This window comes from Triticum aestivum, chromosome 6B (assembly GCF_018294505.1).
Source record: "Triticum aestivum cultivar Chinese Spring chromosome 6B, IWGSC CS RefSeq v2.1, whole genome shotgun sequence".
Classification (NCBI taxonomy): domain Eukaryota; kingdom Viridiplantae; phylum Streptophyta; class Magnoliopsida; order Poales; family Poaceae; genus Triticum; species Triticum aestivum.
The window spans coordinates 517,080,239-517,100,488 of NC_057810.1; positions in this window are offsets into that span (position 1 = coordinate 517,080,239).

Below are 20,250 nucleotides of genomic sequence, written 5' to 3' on the forward strand. Positions count from 1 at the left end.
TTAGTTTATAAAAGAAAATAATCCGGATAGTGCCGAAGATGAATACAATCCCGATCAGCCTGCCTTCGAGCAGGCCGGACAGGAAGAGAGGCAGGTTAGCCCAGATGAACAGGCGACAGACAGATACTTGGAGGAGGGCAACTACATGCCCCCCTCCGAAGACGAGGTGAGCCTTGGTGACGATGAATTCGGCGTGCCTGAGGATCCCGTAGAGCAGGAGCTCTTCAAGTGCAGGCTTATGGCCACTGCAAGAAGCCTGAAAAAGAAGCAGCATCAGCTCCAAGCTGATCAAGATTTGCTCACACACAGATGGACTAAGGTCCTGGCAGCCAAGGAATACAGACTCGAGCGCCATACCAAAGGTTACCCAAAGCACAAGTAGCTACCTCAACTTGAGGAGGAGGTACTAAAGCCCACACTACCAGCACAAGACGAGGCTGACCGGCCACCTCGTGGCCGGGATAAAACAACGTATCAGCCCGAATACCAGCTCGCACCCCCACGGCAATACACTACGGCCCGGGGCAATAGGCAGGACCTGCGAGACATACTGAAAAACAAAGCAGGACAGCCAAGATCGATCTACGGATCACGGGGGCACGCCCCAACACATGACGATGATCGTCATGCCGGATACACTATAAACAAGTCCGGCCGGGCCGAACATAGCCGACCAGACTTATTTGAACGGCGTAGTAACATAGCCCGACATAGATGCGCCGCACACCCCCTCTGCTTCACTAACGAAGTAATGGATCATGAATTCCCAAAAGGGTTTAAACCCGTAAACATTGAATCATACGATGGCACAACAGACCCAACGGTATGGATCGAAGATTTCCTTCTCAGCATCCACATGGCCCGCGGTGACGATCTACATGCCATCAAGTATCTTCCCCTTAAACTCAAAGGACCGACCAGACACTGGCTGAATAGCCTGCAGGCAAATTCCATTGGCAGTTGGGAAAACCTGGAGGACGCATTCCTCGACAACTTCCAAGGCACTTACGTGCGACCACCGGATGCTGATGACTTGAGTCACATTACCCAACAGCCCGGAGAGTCAGCCAGGAAATTTTGGACTCGGTTCCTAACTAAAAAGAACCAAATTGTCGACTGTCCAGATGCTGAAGCCTTGGCGGCCTTTAAGCATAATATCCGCGACGAGTGGATCGCCCGACACCTCGGCCATGAAAAACCGAAGTCCATGGCGGCCCTCACGACACTCATGACCCACTTTTGCACGGGCGAGGACAGCTGGTTGGCTCGCAGTAGCACCACGCCAAGAAACTCCAGCACTTCAGTTGACCATGACAGTAACGGCAAGCCACGACGCAACAGACATAAGCGTCGGAACAATGGCGACAACACCGAAGACACGACAGTCAACGCCGGATTCAGTGGCTCAAAATCCGGTCAATGGGAAAAGCCGTTCAAAAGAAGCAATCTAGGATAGTCCAGTCTGGACCGCATACTTGATCGCTCGTGCCAAATTCACGGCACCCCTGATAAGCCAGCCAACCACACTAACAGAGATTGCTGGGTGTTCAAACAGGCCGACAAGATAAATCCCGAAAACAAGGGCAAGGGGCTGCACAACGACGATGACGATGAGCCCCAGCGCCCGAACACTGGGGGACAGAAGAAATTTCCTCCCGCCGTGAAAACGGTAGACATGATCTATGCCACCCACATTCCCAAACAGGAACAAAAGCGAGCACTAAGGGGCGTCTATGCGATGGAGCCAGTCGCCCCAAAGTTCGACCCATGGTCAGCCTGTCCGGTCACTTTTGATCATAGGGACCACCCTACCAGCATCCATCATGGCGGTTCAGCCGCATTGGTCCTTGACCCAATCATCGACAGATTCCACCTCACGTGAGTCCTTATGGACGGTGGCAGTAGCCTGAACCTGCTTTATCAGGACACAATGCGCAAAATGGGCATCAATGCTTCAAGGATCAAACCCACCAAAACCACCTTTAAAGGTGTAATTTCAGGAGTAGAGGCTCGTTGTACGGGCTCCATAACACTGGAAGTGGTCTTTGGATCCCCGGATAACTTCCGAAGCGAGGAGTTAATCTTTGATATCGTCCCTTTCCGTAGTGGCTATCATGCACTGCTTGGACGAACCGCATTCGCTCGATTCAATGCGGTACCACACTATGCATACCTCAAGCTCAAGATGCCAGGACCTCGCGGGGTTATAATAGTCAATGGAAACACAGACCGCTCTCTCCGTATAAAAGAGCACACTGCAGTCCTCATAGCTGAAGTACAAAGCAGCCTTCTCTGGCAGACCGCCAATTCGGCGACTACAACCCCGAACACCGTCAAGCAAGTCCGAAGTACCCTGCAACAGGATCGCCAGGCACGCCAAGAGTGCGACTAGTAGTGCGGCCTCCGCCCTAGCCCCATTCAGGCAGCATTTGTGCCGCGCGTACACAATTATGCACTCAAATTAACATGGGCATAGGCGGAGGCGCAACGATGATCCGGTCCACAGTGCAGTTCAACCGCCACATACTTTAATAACCTTCTTTCTCTTTCAGGACCCTACTTTGGGGCTGCCCCTTCAGAGAACCGGATCATCGGACTTATCACAGGAGGGAAAACCAAGGAGGCAAAAGGCTTTGCGCACAAAGGGAATACCTAGGTGGTATCTGTCAATGATCGTTATACCTGTTTTGCATACCTGCATGCGGCCCGCCCTTGGATAGGACATGTCAAATAGTCCTATTTGCTTTTGCTTAACGCATTAATTGTACACATACGATTGGACGTATTATTTAACAATGGGAAATAATATATAGCGTCAGCTTATTATTCCTATCTTCACATTTTCCCTATAAATGTTTATTTAATATTGAATCCGTACATTTTGGTACGTTCAGTTTGCCATGGGCTTCTTATGGTGCCCCATAATACGACAAGACAAGTCCGAACACTTTCGACAGTGCGGCACCCCGAACTTATAGCATTATATGCATCAGCTCCGAATCATGTCTTGGGTCAATAGTTGGGTTTGCCCGGCTCCCTTGTTTTGGTACCTTACGTTCCGTTATATCGGCTAAGGTAGCACAGGGAGAACTACTGCGATTGTGTCCTGGTTCTTCTGGACGAGCACCTCAGTAGAGAAAGCCGAAAACTGACTGTCATGATGCGGCGAGAGCTGGTCGCTATTCGAGAGGTCTTAAATCCTTAAAGATTTTTTCCGCTTCAGGCGAGGAATCGGCCTTGTCCGATTTAGGCGTGTATAGCGCCCCAACTCGGCTTTCCAAATTCTAGGGGCTTCGCCGAGATTTAAAATGGTAGACTTCTATGGTTATGTGAGAGTTATAAAGCCGCATAGTCCGATTGCCTTGTTCGCTGCGCCAAACACCTCCTTAATGGACCAAATTTTTTGGATAAAGAGTGTTTGGGTTTTCCACGAACACCCCAGTACTAGTTACGTGGGGGCGGAAGTCGACGACTGGCCTACTTTCAGAATTTTATAAACAGCCACACAAAAGGTAATATTTTAAATCAACAAAGTGCCATATAGCGCATACAAACTCGTTTTCATATTACAAAGATGACATGAGTACATTCACTCAAAGATTATGTCCTTCGTACATTCATCGGCCACGAGGCGAGCACCTTTCATAACGCCATCATAATATTTCTCGGGGTAGCGATGCGCCTTGCCCTCCGGCGGTCCATCCTTCACCAGCTTCTCTCCATCCAGCTTGGCCCAATGCATTTTCGCACGGGCAAAGGCCCGGCGGGCACCCTCAATACAAATGGATCGCTTGATAACTTCAAGACGCGGACAGGCATTTACCATCCGCTTTATAAGGCCAAAGTAGCTGCCGAGCAGGGGCTCACCAGGCCACATCCGGACTATGATGTCCTTCATGGCCACTTCGGCCGCCCTGTGGAGTTCAACCAATTGCTTCAGTTGGTCACTCAGAGGCATTGGGTGTTCGGCTCCAGCATACCGGGACCAGAAAAGCTTCTCCGTCGAGCTCCCCTCTTCGGCATGGTAGAACTCCGTGGCATCCGATATGCTGCGTGGCAGATCTGCAAATGCCCCTGGAGAGCTCCGAATTTGGGTAACTAAAATAAATGTCTCCTCCACATGCTTGCTTTGCATAATGAATGCCTTACCCGCCACTATCTTCTTGGCCGCCTGGATTTCCTGTTGGGCCTTTTGGGCTTCGGCCCTGGCGTCTTTCACACTCTAAAGGGCCTTCGCAAGCTCAGACTCTTTCGTCTTGAAGTTACGCTCCAAGGACTCGAACTTCTTGCCGAGCTCCTGGAGCTCTTGCTGTACCTCGCCCACCCTAGCATCTTTCTTTTAACGCTCAATACGCTCCGTGGCCGCATTGTCTTCGGCCTCGGATAACGCTTTCTTCAGGGCCACCACTTCGGTCATGGCCCCTATTAAAAAATCATGACGCTTTTTGTTAATGTCACCAATTTTTTCCCCTCTATATGACACATGAACGGGGTATCACTCACCTTTGTTCTCTTCGAGCTGCCTCTTCGTGAGGCTGAGCTCCTTGATAACCCACAAGTATAGGGGATCGCAACAGTTTTCGAGGGTAGAGTATTCAACCCAAATTTATTGATTCGACACAAGGGGAGCCAAAGAATATTCTCAAGTATTAGCAGCTGAGTTGTCAATTCAACCACACTTGGAAACTTAGTATCTGCAGCAAAGTGTTTAGTAGCAAAGTAATATGATAGTGGTGGTAACGGTGACAAAAGTAAAGACAGTAAAAGTAATGTTTTTGGTATTTTTGTAGTGATTGTAACAGTAGCAACAGAAAAGTAAATAAGCGAGAACCAGTATATGGAAAACTCGTAGGCACCGGATTAGCGATGGATAATTATGCCGGATGTGGTTCATCATGTAACAGTCATAACATAGGGTGACACAGAACTAGCTCCAGTTCATCAATGTAATTTAGGCATGTATTCCGTATATAGTCATACGTGCTTATGGAAAAGAACTTGCATGACATCTTTTGTCCTACCCTCCCGTGGCAGCGGGGTCCTAATGGAAACTAAGGGATATTAAGGCCTCCTTTTAATAGAGAACCGGAACAAAGCATTAGCACATAGTGAATACATGAACTCCTCAAACTATGGTCATCACCGGGAGTGGTCCCGATTATTGTCACTTCGGGGTTGCCGGATCATAACACATAGTAGGTGACTATAGACTTGCAAGATAGGATCTAGAACACACATATATTCATGAAAACATAATAGGTTCAGATCTGAAATCATGGCACTCGGGCCCTAGTGACAAGCATTAAGCATAGCAAAGTCATAGCAACATCAATCTCAGAACATAATGGATACTAGGGATCAAACCCTAACAAAACTAACTCGATTACATGATAAATCTCATCCAACCCATCACCGTCCAGCAAGCCTACGATGTAATTATTCATGCACGGCGGTGAGCATCATGAAATTGGTGATGGAGGATGGTTGATGATGACGATGGCGACGAATCCCCCTCTCCGGAGCCCCGAACGGACTCCAGATCAGCCCTCCCGAGAGAGATTAGGGCTTGGCGGCGGCTCCGTATCATAAAACGCAATGATTTCTTCTCTCTTTTTTTTCTCCCTGAAAGCCAATATATGGAGTTGGAGTTGGCGTCGGAGGGCCACCAGGGAGCCCACGAGGTAGGGGGCGCGCCCAGGGGGAGGGGCGCGCCCCCCACCCTCGTGGACAGGGTGTGGGCCCCCTGTTCTTCATCTTTGGCGAGGATTTTTTGATTATTTATTCTAAGATATTCCGTGGAGTTTCAGGTCATTCCGAGAACTTTTATTTTCTGCACAAAAAAACAACACCGTGGCAGTTCTGCTGAAAACAGCGTCAGGCCGGGTTAGTTCCATTCAAATCATACAAGTTAGAGTCCAAAACAAGGGAAGAAGTGTTTGGAAAAGTAGATACGACGGAGACGTATCAACTCCCCCAAGCTTAAACCCTTGCTTGTCCTCAAGCAATTCAGTTGACAAACTGAAAGAGAAAAAGAAAAACTTTTACAAACTCTGTTTTCTCTTGTTGTTGTAAACATGAAAAGCCAACATTCAAGTTTCAGCAATTATTACGAACTAACCATACTCACAATAACACGTAGGTCTCACAGTTACTAATATCAATAGCATAATCAGCTAGCGAGCCATAATAATAAAACTCGGATGACAACACTTTCTCAAAATAATTATAACATGATATAACAAAAATGGCATCTCGCTAGCCCTTTCTGAGACCGCAAAACATAAATGCAGAGCACCTTTACAGATCAAGGACTGACTAAACATTGTAATTCATGGTAAAAGAGATCCAGTCAAGTCATACCCAATATAAACCAATGATAATGAATGCAAACAACAGTGTGCTCTCCAGCGGGTGCTTTTTAATAAGAAGGGTGATGACTCAACATAAAAGTAAATAGATAGACCCTTCACGGAGGGAAGCAGGGATTTGTAGAGGTGCCAGAGCTCGGTTTTGAATTAGAGATAAATTATATTTTGAGCGGCATACTTTCACTGTCAACGTAACAACTATGAGATGACGATATCTTCCATGCTAAACAGATTATAGGCGGTTCCCAAACAGAATGGTAAAGGTCATACTCCCCCTCCTCCACAAGCATCAATCCATGGCTTGCTCGAAACAACGAGTGCCTCCAACATTCAACGGGTCCCAAGGGGAGTTTTGTTTGTAGTTATTTTGATTTAGTTTGCATAAAGCATGGGACTGGGCATCCCGGATACCAGCCATTTTCTCGTGAATGAGGAGCGGAGTCCACTCCTCTTGAGAATAACCCGCCTAACACGGAAGATAAGGGCAGCTCTAGTTGACACATGAGCTATTTGAGCATGCAAAACAGAATGTTTATTTGAAGGTTTACAGTTTGGCACATACAAATTTACTTGGAACGGCAGGTAAATACTGCATATAGGAAGGTATAGTGGACTCATATGGCATAACTTTGGGGTTTAAGGAGTTTGGATGCACAAGCATTATTCCCGCTTAGTACAGGTGAAGGCTAGCAAAAGACTGGAAAGCGACCAACTGAGAGAGCGACAACAGTCGTAAACATGCATTGAAATTAATTCACACCAAGTACAAGCATGAGTAGGATATAATCCACCATGAACATAAATATCATGAAGGCCATGTTGATTGGATTCAACTGCGTGCGTGAACATGTGCCAAGTCGAGTCACTCAATGCATTTAAAGGAGGATACCACCCTATCATACCACATCATAATCATTCTAATAGCATGTTGGCACGCAAGGTAAACCATTATAACTCATAGCTAATCAAGCATGGCACAAGCAACTATAATCTCTAAATGTCATTGCAAATATGTTTACTTCATAATAGCTGAATCAAGAACGATGAATCATCATATTTACAAAAACAAGAGAGGTCGAGTTCATACCAGCTTTTCTCTTCCCAATAAGTACATTATATATCATCATTATGGCCTTTCACTTGCACGACCAAACGATGTGTATAATAATAAAAGTGCACGTGCATTGGACTAAGCTGGGATCTGCAAGCATTCAACTCAAGAGAGAAGACAAGTAATATGGGCTCTAAGTTAAATAAACAGTCATGCATATAAGAGCCACTAAGCATTTTCAATATGGTCTTCTCAACCCCCAAAGAAAGAAAAAGAAATAAAAACTATTTACACGGGAAAGCTCCCAACAAGTAAAAGAAGAACGGGAAATATTTTTGGTTTTCTTTTTAATTCTACTACAAGCATGGAAAGTAAACTAACTAATTTTTTGGTTTTTTCTTAAAGTTCATCAAACACACAAGAAGAAAGTAGGAAAAAGAAATTTAAACTAGCATGGATATTACAGTGAAAAAGTATGAGCACCGGCATCTAGCAATGAGTGTGTGTGAACATAAATGTAATGTCGGTGGGAATACGTACTCCCCCAAGCTTAGGCTTTTGGCCTAAGTTGGTCTATTGCCAGGGATGGCCTGGCGGATATCCGTAGGTGAAGCTGGGGTCGTACTGCGACGCAGAATAGTTGGGATCATAATGTGATGAAGAGGACTCTGATTGCCACTGGCTGGCAACCGTCTCAGGATTCCAAGAATAAACCGACATTCTCGGAGGCTCCTCTTGAGGCTCCGGTTCCGGGGCTAGTGCAGGATTCCGATAGGCTTGAACGGCCGCCCACGGAACAATGTGAGGCTCTGCATACAAGTTAAACAAAGAAGGAGCAGGCAAAGTAATAGTCTGAGGGTGATATTCATCAAAGTATAATTTATATTTCAGCTCCCCATCATGACTCTTAACAAGAAAATCATGCGCTATCATACTCTTATAATCTAAATAAGCACGGGGCAGCGCTGTTTCTCCTTTCTCCGCATGCCTAATAGGTATTTCAAAATGTTCAGCTAGGCGCGAAGCATAAATGCCTCCAAAGATGGGGCCCTTAGTACGGTTCATACTTAACCGTCTAGCAACAATTCCACCCAAACTAACAGAGTTATTGCGGTATAAACCATGGAGCAAAATAACAATATCAGGAATACTAAGGTTCCCACGGTTCCCGCGTCCAATCAAGCAACGACTAGCCAATAAGGCAAAGTAGCGTAAAACAGGATAATGTATGCTAGTGATCCTCGCATCAGAAACCTTCCTGGTTTCTCCCACCTCGATAGTGTTAATAAAAGCTTCTACTTCGTTACGGTGGGGTTCATCTAAGGTGCCCTCAAAGGGTATTCTGCAAACCTCACAAAATTCTTCTAATGTCATTACTTTAACAACGTCATATAAATGAAACTCTACTGTTGGAGGTGATTTCTTAGGGAAAAAGTAGAAGTTTTGCACAAAAGTATTTGTGAGTAAGAGATACTGATGATGTTCGTCGTGGAGGAAGTTGGTGAGGCCGGCGTTCTCAATCAATAAATAGAAATCATCATAAATCCCGGCTCTCCTCAAGAAGTCATCGGAAGGCCATTCACACGGCCGGACCTCCCGGTGCGAGGTAAATTAAATTTGGGCTTCTCCTCTTCTTCCTTTTGTTTTTCCTTAGAGCTTCGTCTCGACGAGCCCCTCAAAAGTCTCTTCATTATTTCTGAAACAATCTGAAATTTTTAGTAACTTCAAATAAAAGTGAACCAACCTCAATAAAACTGATAGCGACAACTCCCACAAGTGCCTAGGGCCTATATCAAGCATTAGAACTACTTGGAACCATATAAATTTGACATGCAAGCTCAAGAACATGGTCACCTATGCAGCACAAATTTGCAATGAATAAAGCACTAGAACAAAAACTAATTGGACCAATGGAGGAGTCACATACCAAGGAACAATCTCCCCAAGCAGTTTTGCAAGAGGTGCTTTGAGCAAGGAGATCGAAAATCACAACAACGGGGGCTGGAACTCGTGCTTGAGTTGGTTTTTCGTGTTTGTGTGAGCTAGAGTAAGAAGATGGGTGCATGAATAAGTGGAGGAGGGCCACCGTGGGCCCACGAGGCAGGGGGGCGCGCCCAGGGGGGTAGGGCGCGCCCTCCACCCTCGTGACCGGGTGGCAGCTCCCCCCGTGGTAAATTTTGCACAGTAAATTCTTAAATATTCCCAAAAAAATCATATTAAATTGGCATGGCATTCTGAGAACTTTTATTTTCGGGATATTTTTATATTGCACGGATAAGTCAGGAAACAGACAGAACAATATTGTTTTACTTTATTTCTACTGAATAACAGAAAATATAAAGAGGGTACAGAAGGTTGTGCTTATAGTTTCATCCATCTCGTGATCATCAAAATGAACCCACTAACAAGGTTGATCAAGTCTTGTTAACAAACTCATTCCGAATAATCCCGGAACTGGAGAAATTTTGAATGACACTAAGTTACCTCAACGGGGATATGAAAATCCCCAACAATAATAATATCATACTTTTTCTTGACAGTAGGGAGAGGAAATTCAAAACCTCCAAATATAATCGATGGAACTTTTCCAATAGAGTTGATACTATAAACTTGAGGTTGTTTCCTCGGAAAGTGTACCGTATGCTCATTACCATTAACATGAAAAGTGACATTGCCTTTGTTGCAATCAATAACGGCCCCTGCAGTATTAAGGAAAGGTCTTCCAAGAATAATAGACATACTATCATCCTCGGGAATATCAAGAATAACAAAGTCCGTTAAGATAGTAACGTTTGCAACCACAACAGGCACATCCTCACAAATACCGACAGGTATAGCAGTTGATTTATCAGCCATTTGCAAAGAAATTTCAGTAGGTGTCAACTTATTCAAGTCAAGTCTACGATATAAATAGAGAGGCATAACACTGACACCGGCTCCAAGATCACATAAAGCAGTTTTAACATAATTTCTCTTAATGGAGCATGGTATAGTAGGTACTCCTGGATCTCCAAGTTTCTTTGGTATTCCACCCTTAAAAGTATAATTAGCAAGCATGGTGGAAATTTCAGCTTTAGGTATCTTTCTTTTATTAGTAATAATGTCCTTCATATACTTAGCATAAGGATTTGTTTTGAGCACATCAGTCAATCGCATACGCAAAAAGATGGGTCTAATCATTTCAGCAAAGCGCTCAAAATCCTCATCATCCTTTTTCTTGGATGGTTTGGGAGGAAAAGGCATGGGTTTCTGAACCCATGGTTCTCTTTCTTTACCATGTTTCCTAGCAACAAAGTCTCTTTTATCATAACGTTGATTCTTTGGTTGTGGGTTATCAAGATCAACAACAGGTTCAACTTCTACTTCATTATCATTACTAGGTTGAGAATCAACATGAACATTATCATTAACATTATCACCAGGTTCATGTTCATCACCTCATTGTGTTTCAGCATCAGATATAGAGATATCATTTGGATTATCAGGTGGTTCAGCAATAGGTTCACTGGAAGTTTGCACAGTCCTATCATTTTTCTTTTTCTTCCTCTTAGAAGAACTAGGCATATCAATATTATTTCTCTGAGAATCTTGCTCGATTCTCTTAGGGTGGCCTTCAGGATACAAAGGTTCCTGAGTCATTCTACCAGTTCTAGTAGCCACTCTAACAGCATAATCATTTTTCTTACTATTCATTTCATCAAGCACTTCTTTCTGAGCTTTAAGTACTTGTTCTACTTGAGTGGTAACCATAGAAGCATGCTTGCTAACAAGTTTAAGTTCACCTCTAATATCAGCCATATAATCACTCAAGCGTTTAATCATAAAGGTATTTTGTTTTAGTTGTCTACCAAAATAAGCATTAAAGTCATCTTGCTTAAACATAAAGTCATCAAACTCATCCAAGCACTGACTAGCAATTTTAGTAGGAGGGACTTCAGCTTTATCATATCTATAGAGAGAATTTACCTTTACTACCTGTGTTGGGATATTGGGAGGTTCTTCAGTAAATAAGTAATTGAGATCATATACTTCTTCAACAGGCGGTAAATTAAGACCATGTATTTCTTCAATAGGAGGTAAATTCTTAACATCTTCAGCTTTAATACCTTTTTCTTTCATCGATTTCTTTGCCTCTTGCATATCTTCGGGAGTGAGAAATAGAACACCTCTCTTCTTCGGAGTTGGTTTAGGAATAGGCTCAGTAATAGGCTCTGGAGTTGGCTCAGGAGTTGCCCAATTATTTTCATTAGCCAACATATTATTCAATAGAAGTTCAGCGTCATCCGGTGTTCTTTCCCTGAAAAGAGAACCAGCACAACTATCCAGGAAATCTCTGAAAGCATTAGTTAGTTCATTATAAAAGATATCAAATATTTCAGGCTTTTTAAGAGGATGATCAGGCAAAGCATTAAGTAACTTGAGAAGCCTCCCCCAAGCTTGTGGGAGACTCTCTTCTTCAATTTGCACAAAATTGTATATTTCCCTCAAAGCAGCTTGTTTCTTATGAGCAGGAAAATATTTAGCAGAGAAGTAATAAACCATATCCTGGGGACTTTGCACACAGGCATGATCAAGAGAATTAAACCATTTCTTAGCATCACCCTTTAATGAGAACGGAAATATTTTGAGTATATAAAAGTGGCGCGATCTCAGGTTATTAGTAAACAGGGCAGCTATATCATCTAACTTACGAAGATGTGCCACGACAGTTTCAGATTCATAGCCATAAAAAGGATCAAGTTCAACCAAAGTAATTATATCTGGATCGACAAGAATATCATAATAATCATAATCAGGAACACAGATAGGTGAAGTAGCAAAAGTAGGGTCGGGTCTCATCCTACCTCTACAAGATTCTTTACTCCACTTAGTTAGCAACCTCTTACGTTCAAGACTATCCAGGCAAGCAACAATAGCTTCAAAAGATTCAGCACTAAAAAGATAACCCTTAGGAATAGAAGGCATAGGCCCATCATCACTAACATCATCATGTTCAGGTTCATTAATTTCTCTTTCTCTAGACCTAGCAATTTGCTCATCAAGAAATTCACCGAGTGGCAGAGTAGTATCAAGCATAGAAGTAGTTTCATCATAAGTATCATGCATAGCAGAAGTGGCATCATCAATAACATGCAACATATCAGAATCAATAGCAGTAGTAGGTTTAGGTGTTGCAAACTTACTCATAACAGAAGGAGAATCTAGTGCAGAACTAGATGGCAGTTCCTTACCTCCCCTCGTAGTTGAGGGATAAATTTTTTGTCTTAGCGTCTTTCAAGTTCTTCATAGTGTCCAGCAGATATAAATCCCAAGTGACTCAAAGAATAGAGCTATGCTCCCCGGCAACGGCGCCAGAAAAAGGTCTTGATAACCCACAAGTATAGGGGATCGCAACAGTTTTCGAGGGTAGAGTATTCAACCCAAATTTATTGATTCGACACAAGGGGAGCCAAAGAATATTCTCAAGTATTAGCAGCTGAGTTGTCAATTCAACCACACCTGGAAACTTAGTATCTACAGCAAAGTGTTTAGTAGCAAAGTAATATGATAGTGGTGGTAACGGTGACAAAAGTAAAGACAGTAAAAGTAATGTTTTTGGTATTTTTGTAATGATTGTAACAGTAGCAACAGAAAAGTAAATAAGCAAGAACCAGTATATGGAAAACTCGTAGGCACCGGATTAGCGATGGATAATTATGCCGGATGTGGTTCATCATGTAACAGTCATAACATAGGGTGACACAGAACTAGCTCCAGTTCATCAATGTAATTTAGGCATGTATTCCGTATATAGTCATACGTGCTTATGGAAAAGAACTTGCATGACATCTTTTGTCCTACCCTCCCATGGCAGCTGGGTCCTAATTGAAACTAAGGGATATTAAGGCCTCATTTTAATAGAGAATCGGAACAAAGCATTAGCACATAGTGAATACATGAACTCCTCAAACTATGGTCATCACCGGGAGTGGTCCCGATTATTGTCACTTCGGGGTTGCCGGATCATAACACATAGTAGGTGACTATAGACTTGCAAGATAGGATCTAGAACACACATATATTCATGAAAACATAATAGTTTCAGATCTAAAATCATGGCACTCGGGCCTTAGTGACAAGCATTAAGCATAGCAAAGTCATAGCAACATCAATCTCAGAACGTAATGGATACTAGGGATCAAACCCTAACAAAACTAACTCGATTACATGATAAATCTCATCCAACCCATCACCGTCCAGCAAGCCTACGATGCAATTACTCACGCACGGCGGTGAGCATCATGAAATTGGTGATGGAGGATGGTTGATGATGACGACGGCGGCGAATCGCCCTCTCCGGAGCCCCGAACGGACTCCAGACCAGCCCTCCCGAGAGAGATTAGGGCTTGGCGAGGGCTCCGTATCATAAAACGCAATGATTTCTTCTCTCTGATTTTTTTTCTCCCTGAAAGCCAATATATGGAGTTGGAGTTGGCGTCAGAGGGCCACCAGAGGGCCCACGAGGTAGGGGGGCGCGCCCAGGGGGGAGGGGCGCGCCCCCCACCCTCGTGGACAGGGTGTGGGCCCCCTGGTCTTCATCTTTGGCGAGGATTTTTTATTATTTATTCTAAGATATTCCATGGAGTTTCAGGTCATTCCGAGAACTTTTATTTTCTGCACAAAAAAACAACACCATGGCAGTTCTGCTGAAAATAGCGTCAGTCCGGGTTAGTTCCATTCAAATCATACAAGTTAGAGTCCAAAACAAGGGCAAAAGTGTTTGGAAAAGTAGATACGACGGAGACGTATCACTCCTCTTCGGTCTGCTTCAGGTCCTGTTCGAGTCCGGCAACCTCTGCTGTGCGGGCAGCAGCGGCAAGCAGCACCGCCTGCTTATTCACATAGACACATATTGTTTGATTCCTATGGTTTAGAGTTGACCCTCCGTTCGGCTTTTCTTTCCGAACACCAAACAGAGTCTCAGGGGCTATTGTCTATTAGGTGATAATTTCTCACACTTTTGATTACTTACCTCAAAGCCTGTTAGGAGGCTGGTGTAGGCTTCGGTCAATCCGCTTTTGGAGGACCGAACCTTCTGAATCACTGTACTCATAAGAGTACGGTGCTCTTCATCAATGGAAGCGCCGCGAAGCACTTCTAGCAGACTATCCGACACCTCTGGAGCGACGGAGGTCATCGGCCTGGCCGGCTCCCCCTCCCTAGCAAGGGGATGCCTACCCGAATCCAGAACCTTTGGAGGATCCGGTGCAGTGTCCGGCTGGGAGCCCAACTTGCTGCGGCTCTCGTCAGCATAATCTATGGGGATCTTACCCCCCATGTGCCCGGTGTCTGGAATTTTGCCTTGCGGCGTCTCCAGAACCACCTCCCCCTGCTCTGGTACCCCTTGGGACAACACCTCCGTGTCATCCACAGGCCGAGGGGAGGTGGCCGTTGGGAGTGAATTCATTGCCGAATCACTCAGAGACCCATCCGAAGAGGATACCTCAAGATGGGACCTGGCCAGACTGCATATGCGCGTTCGGCGTTATAACAAACTATGAAGTTAAGTCGCACGAAAAGTATCACAGAGTGCGTATAGTGACGATCGTGCAAGGGGCTTGCCCCTTGGCAGCCACTCCTCCTTGCTGTAAGCGGCCCTGGTGGAGTTGAGGGAGTCCCGGACTAGGGGGTGTCCGGATAGCCGAACTATCATCATCGGCCGGACTCCATGACTATGAAGATACAAGATTGAAGACTTCGTCTCGTGTCTGGATGGGACTTTCCTTGGCGTGGAAGGCAAGCTTGGCGATACAGATATGTAGATCTCCTACCATTGTAACCGACTCTGTGTAACCCTAGCCCTCTCCGGTGTCTATATAAACCGAAGGGTTTTAGTCCATAGGACATAACAACAATCATACCATAGGCTAGCTTCTAGGGTTTAGCCTCCTTGATCTCGTGGTAGATCCACCCTTGTACTACCCATATCATCAATATCAATCAAGCAGGAGTAGGGTTTTACCTCCATCGAGAGGGCCCGAACCAGGGTAAAAACATCGTGTCCCTTGTCTCCTGTTACCATCCGCCTAGACGCACAGTTCGGGACCCCCTACCCGAGATCCGCCAGTTTTGACATCGACATTGGTGCTTTCATTGAGAGTTCCTCTGTGTCGTCACTGTCGGTGTCAAAACCGGCGGATCTCGGGTAGGGGGTCCCGAACTGTGCGTCTAGGCGGATGGTAACAGGAGACAAGGGACACGATGTTTTACCCAGGTTCGGGCCCTCTTGATGGAGGTAAAACCCTATGTCCTGCTTGATTGATATTGATATTGTGGATGTTTACAAGAGTGGATCTACCACGAGATCAAGGAGGCTAAACCCTAGAAGCTAGCCTATGGTATGATTGTAATGGTTGTTGTTGTGTCCTACGGACTAGAGCCATCCGGTTTATATAGACACCGGAGAGGGCTAGGGTTACATAGAGTCGGTTACAATGGTAGGAGATCTACGTATCCGTATCGCCAAGCTTGCCTTCCATGCCAAGGAAAGTCCCATCCGGACACGGGACGAAGTCTTCAATCATGTATCTTCATAGTCTTGGAGTCCGGTCGATGATAGTTCGGCTGATGATGGTAGTCCGGCTATCCGGACACCCCCTAATCCAGGACTCCCTCAGTAGCCCCTGAACCAGGCTTCAATGACGATAAGTCCGGCGCGTATATTGCTTGGCATTGCAAGGCGGGTTCCTCCTCCGAATGATAGAAGATTGTGAACACCAGGATAGTGTCCGGCTCTACAAAATAAATTCCACATTCCACCGTAGAGAGAATAATATATACACAAGTTCAATCTGCTGACGTTTTTTGCGGCATGACGTCACGCCACTACCAAGCCATTACTTGAATCATTTTTTACTCTACCACCTCAGCGCATTTAGCGAAGCGATTTCCTTGGCACGTCTTGTCGAAGAAGAGATCGTGTTCCCCCTTAATCCGGGATTCTCATCAATACGGACGTGGGTAACCCAACCGCGCCATTGATGGTGACGCTTGGGGGATAAGCGAGTTTTACCAGGCCGGTGGGGGACGCGTAGACTTCGCCCGCCCATATAAGGGATAAGGATTCACCTTTTCACCTACGCCTTCTTCCTCCTTTGCTTATCCATCTCCGCGCACTCGAGCTCCAGCGCCCAAGCCCGCACATCTTGTCTCAACCTTCCCCAGTTATGTCCTGAGCGGGAGGCAAGTGGATGACCTCCTCCGTTACGGAGGAGCACATCGAAAGACTGCGCAGCGCCGGCTACCTGTCCGGCGACATCGCGCACCGGCTGCCCGACGAGGGGCAGCTCATCCCCACCCCCAGGCCCCATGAGAGGGTCGTTTTTCTTCCCCACTTCCTCCACGGACTGGGTTTTCCACTTCACCCCTTTGTCCGGGGGCTCATGTTCTACTACGTCCTGGATTTCCATGATCTGGCACCGAACTTCATCCTCAACATCTCGGCGTTTATCGTCGTGTGCGAGGCCTTCCTCTGCATCCAACCCCACTTCGGCTTGTGGCTCAAGACCTTCAATGTCAAGCCGAAGGTAGTGAAGGGCACTCAAGTGGAGTGCGGAGGCGCCATGTTGGGCAAGATGCCCAATGTCCTTTGGTTCGACGGGGCCTTCGTGGAATCCGTCAAGGGGTGGCAATCGGGGTGGTTCTATATCACCGAGCCGCACGACCCTAAGTGGGCGGCGGCCCCCGAGTTCAGATCTGGTATCCCCAGGCAGCTCACCTCCTGGAAAGAGAAGGGCTTGCTGTGGGGTAGTTCGGAGGAGCTGACGGGACTCCAAGCCTGTATCCAGAAGCTGGTGAAGAAGCTCAGGCTAGTTAACGTGGTCCAAGTCATGCTCGTCCGCCGGATTCTCCCATGCCAAGAGCGGGCATTCAATCTGTGGGAGTTCAATCCGGAACAGCACCAGGCGCTGAGCGGGCTCTTCGACACGACGTACGAAGGCGCCTGGAGGGTGCTATTTAAGGGCGCCGAAGCCCCCGCATCCGCGACTGAAGATCGCGGATTTCGCTCGCAGCGCCAAGCCGGCGAGGTAAGTGATTCTACCCCTTTACGGGACACTTGCTTTTCATAGTTTGACCCTATGCGGGTTTTAATTTCCCCTTTTCCTTTGACAGGACTGGATGAGGAAGGCGGAGCAGATTATCTGCCTGGCTCCCATGCCAGAAAACCCAGTAGACGCCCATCTAGCGAGGCTGCTGGTTCCGGCACCGCACGTGGTGCCGGAGAAGAAGGCCAAGAAGGAGGCCACGGGTGCTCGAAAGAGTTCCCGTTTTCAGGTGTCCGACGACTCCGGGGCAGACTCCTCCCCCTAAAACGAGGAGGAGAAAGAGGACTCTCTCCCAGAGGAGGGAGAGAGGAAGAGGAAGGCTTCCCCAACAGGGGAGGCCGAAGGGTCCAAGAGGGGAAGGACTATTCCCCCGGACAGCTCCGCCAACATCAACGTTGGCGAGGAAGAATGGCCTTCAAGGGCCAGGCCTCCAGCGAGATCGTAAGTATCCGGATTCCTGAGTGATTTATAATTTCTTTTTCTGTGTCACATAGTGTCATTCTGATGCCGCATGCTGCCTGTAGTCCGGCCAATGATGATCTCCCTGCTTCATCGAGCGGGTCGTTGGCTCCGTCGGATGTAGATTCCATCCCGATCGCCTCCACCCCTCGCGACACCGAGGACGCCGAGGTGGGATCCCAAGAAGGGACCCATCAGGAGGAGGCTCCGGAGGCGCCACAAGGCGTCCTCCCGGACTTCGCGCCGGACTCCATATCAGAACCCGCAGTGGTTCCGGAGTCCTGCCGGCGGCCCCTTCGCACGAAGGGCAAGACCGTGACGCCGGCGGCTTCCGTCCAACCGGAGGCGCCGGACAATTTGTTGGAGGCGCTGCAGAGCGCTTCCATCGAGGAAGAACACCGCAGTATTATGAGTGCGGTGATTCAGAAGGTACAACTTGCCAAGAGCGGGCTGACCGAAGCCTGCAGTAGCCTTCTATCAGGCTTTGAGGTAAGAAGTTAAAAAATATGCAATGTAATACCACATAGACAGTAGCCCCTGATGCTCAATTCGGTGTTCGGAAAGACAAGCCGGACTGAGGATCTGAAAAAAAAGAAGATATACGCAGGGTTGCTAAAAAATTATGTCAATATGGGTTGCAGGCTGCGCTGCTGACCTCTGCCGCACTGACTACGGAGGTTGGTGCTTTGAAGCAGGAGCTCGAGCGGTCCGAGCAAGAGCTCGGCCGCGCCAAGAAGCAGCTCCAGGACAAAGAAGGTGAGTAACACCACTTTGAACTTGTACCTTACAGAAAAGGATTTAGGTTGCAACAAAAAATAACAAGGATAACATGGGTACTGCAGGGGCCATGAACGAGGTGGCGACCCTGAAGGAGGCCGTGTCTGCGGCCGAACGCAATGCGGCCGCGGAACGGGCAGAGCGAGAAAAGCAGGAGGCGCGGGTGGCGGTGGTTCAGCAAGAGCTCCAGGCTCTCATGGAAAAGCATGAGAGTATGGAGCGTGACTCAAAGACTCGAGAGTCCGAGCTTGCCTCGGCTCTCTAAAGTGCCAAGACTGCCAAGGCTGATGCCCACAAGTCCCTTCAGGAGATTGAGTTGGTGAGGAAGATAGCGGCGGGTAAGGCATTTTTCATGCAAAGCAAGCATGTGAATGTAAATTACGTGTTACTTACCGGAATTCGGAGCTCTCCAGGGGCGTTTGCAGATCTGCCTCGGAGCGTGTCTGATGTCGCCGCATTCTACCGAGCCGAGGAGGGGAGCTCATTGGAGAAGGTCTTCTGGTCTCAGTCTGCTGAGGCCGGCCATCCGGTGCCCCCTAGCGACCAGCTGAAGCAGCTGGTCGAGCTCCACAAGGTGGCCGAGCAGGCCATGAAGGGCCTCATAGTTCGGCTGTGGCCTGGAGAGGCCATGCCTTGGAGCTACTTAGGTCTCATGCGACGGTTGGTGGATGCGTGCCCCTGGGTGGAGGTTATCAAGTGCTCCACCTGTATTGAAGGTGCTCGTCGGGCCCTTGCCCGCGCAAAGGTGCATTGGGGCAAGCTGGATGCGGAGAAGCTAATCACTGACGCGCCACCAGCGGGCAAGGAATATCGTACGCCCGAGATGTACTATAAGACTGTCCTGAAGGGTGCCCGCAAAATTGCGGATGAGTGCCCCAGGGATGTAATTATTGAGTAAATTCGCAATGTGTTATCCTGTGCGCTGAAAACTTTGTTCATATGCGCTAAGCAACGCTTGTTAATTTAAAATATTACCTTCTGTGCGGCCGTTTATTAAATCTGAGAGATGGCAAGTCGTCGGCTTCAGCCCCCATGCCACGAGTGCTGGGGTGTTCGGGATAAACTTGAGCGCTCTTGTTCCCATTTTGGGTCCATCTAGGGAGGCGCTCAACACAACAAACAAGGCAACCAGACTTATAGTGCTTGAACACTCTCACTTAGCCATAGAATTCTATAATTTTAAATTTCGGCGAAGCCCCTAGTATTCGGAAGACCGAATTCGGGGCGCTATCCACGCCTTCGTTGGACATTATCCAGAACTTCGCTTGAAGCGGCGTAGGTCTTTAAGGACCCCAAAGGACCTCTCGAACAGCGGCCAGTCTCTCGCCTTATCATGACAGTCAGTTTTAGCTTTCTCCACTGAGGCGTTAACCCGACTCAACCGGGGCGCAATCGCAGTGGTTCTCCCAGTGCTACCTTAGCTGATAGAACGGAACGTAAGGTGCCAAACATGGGAGCCGGGCAAACCCAACTATTGACCCAAGACATGATTCGGAGCCGATTCATATAA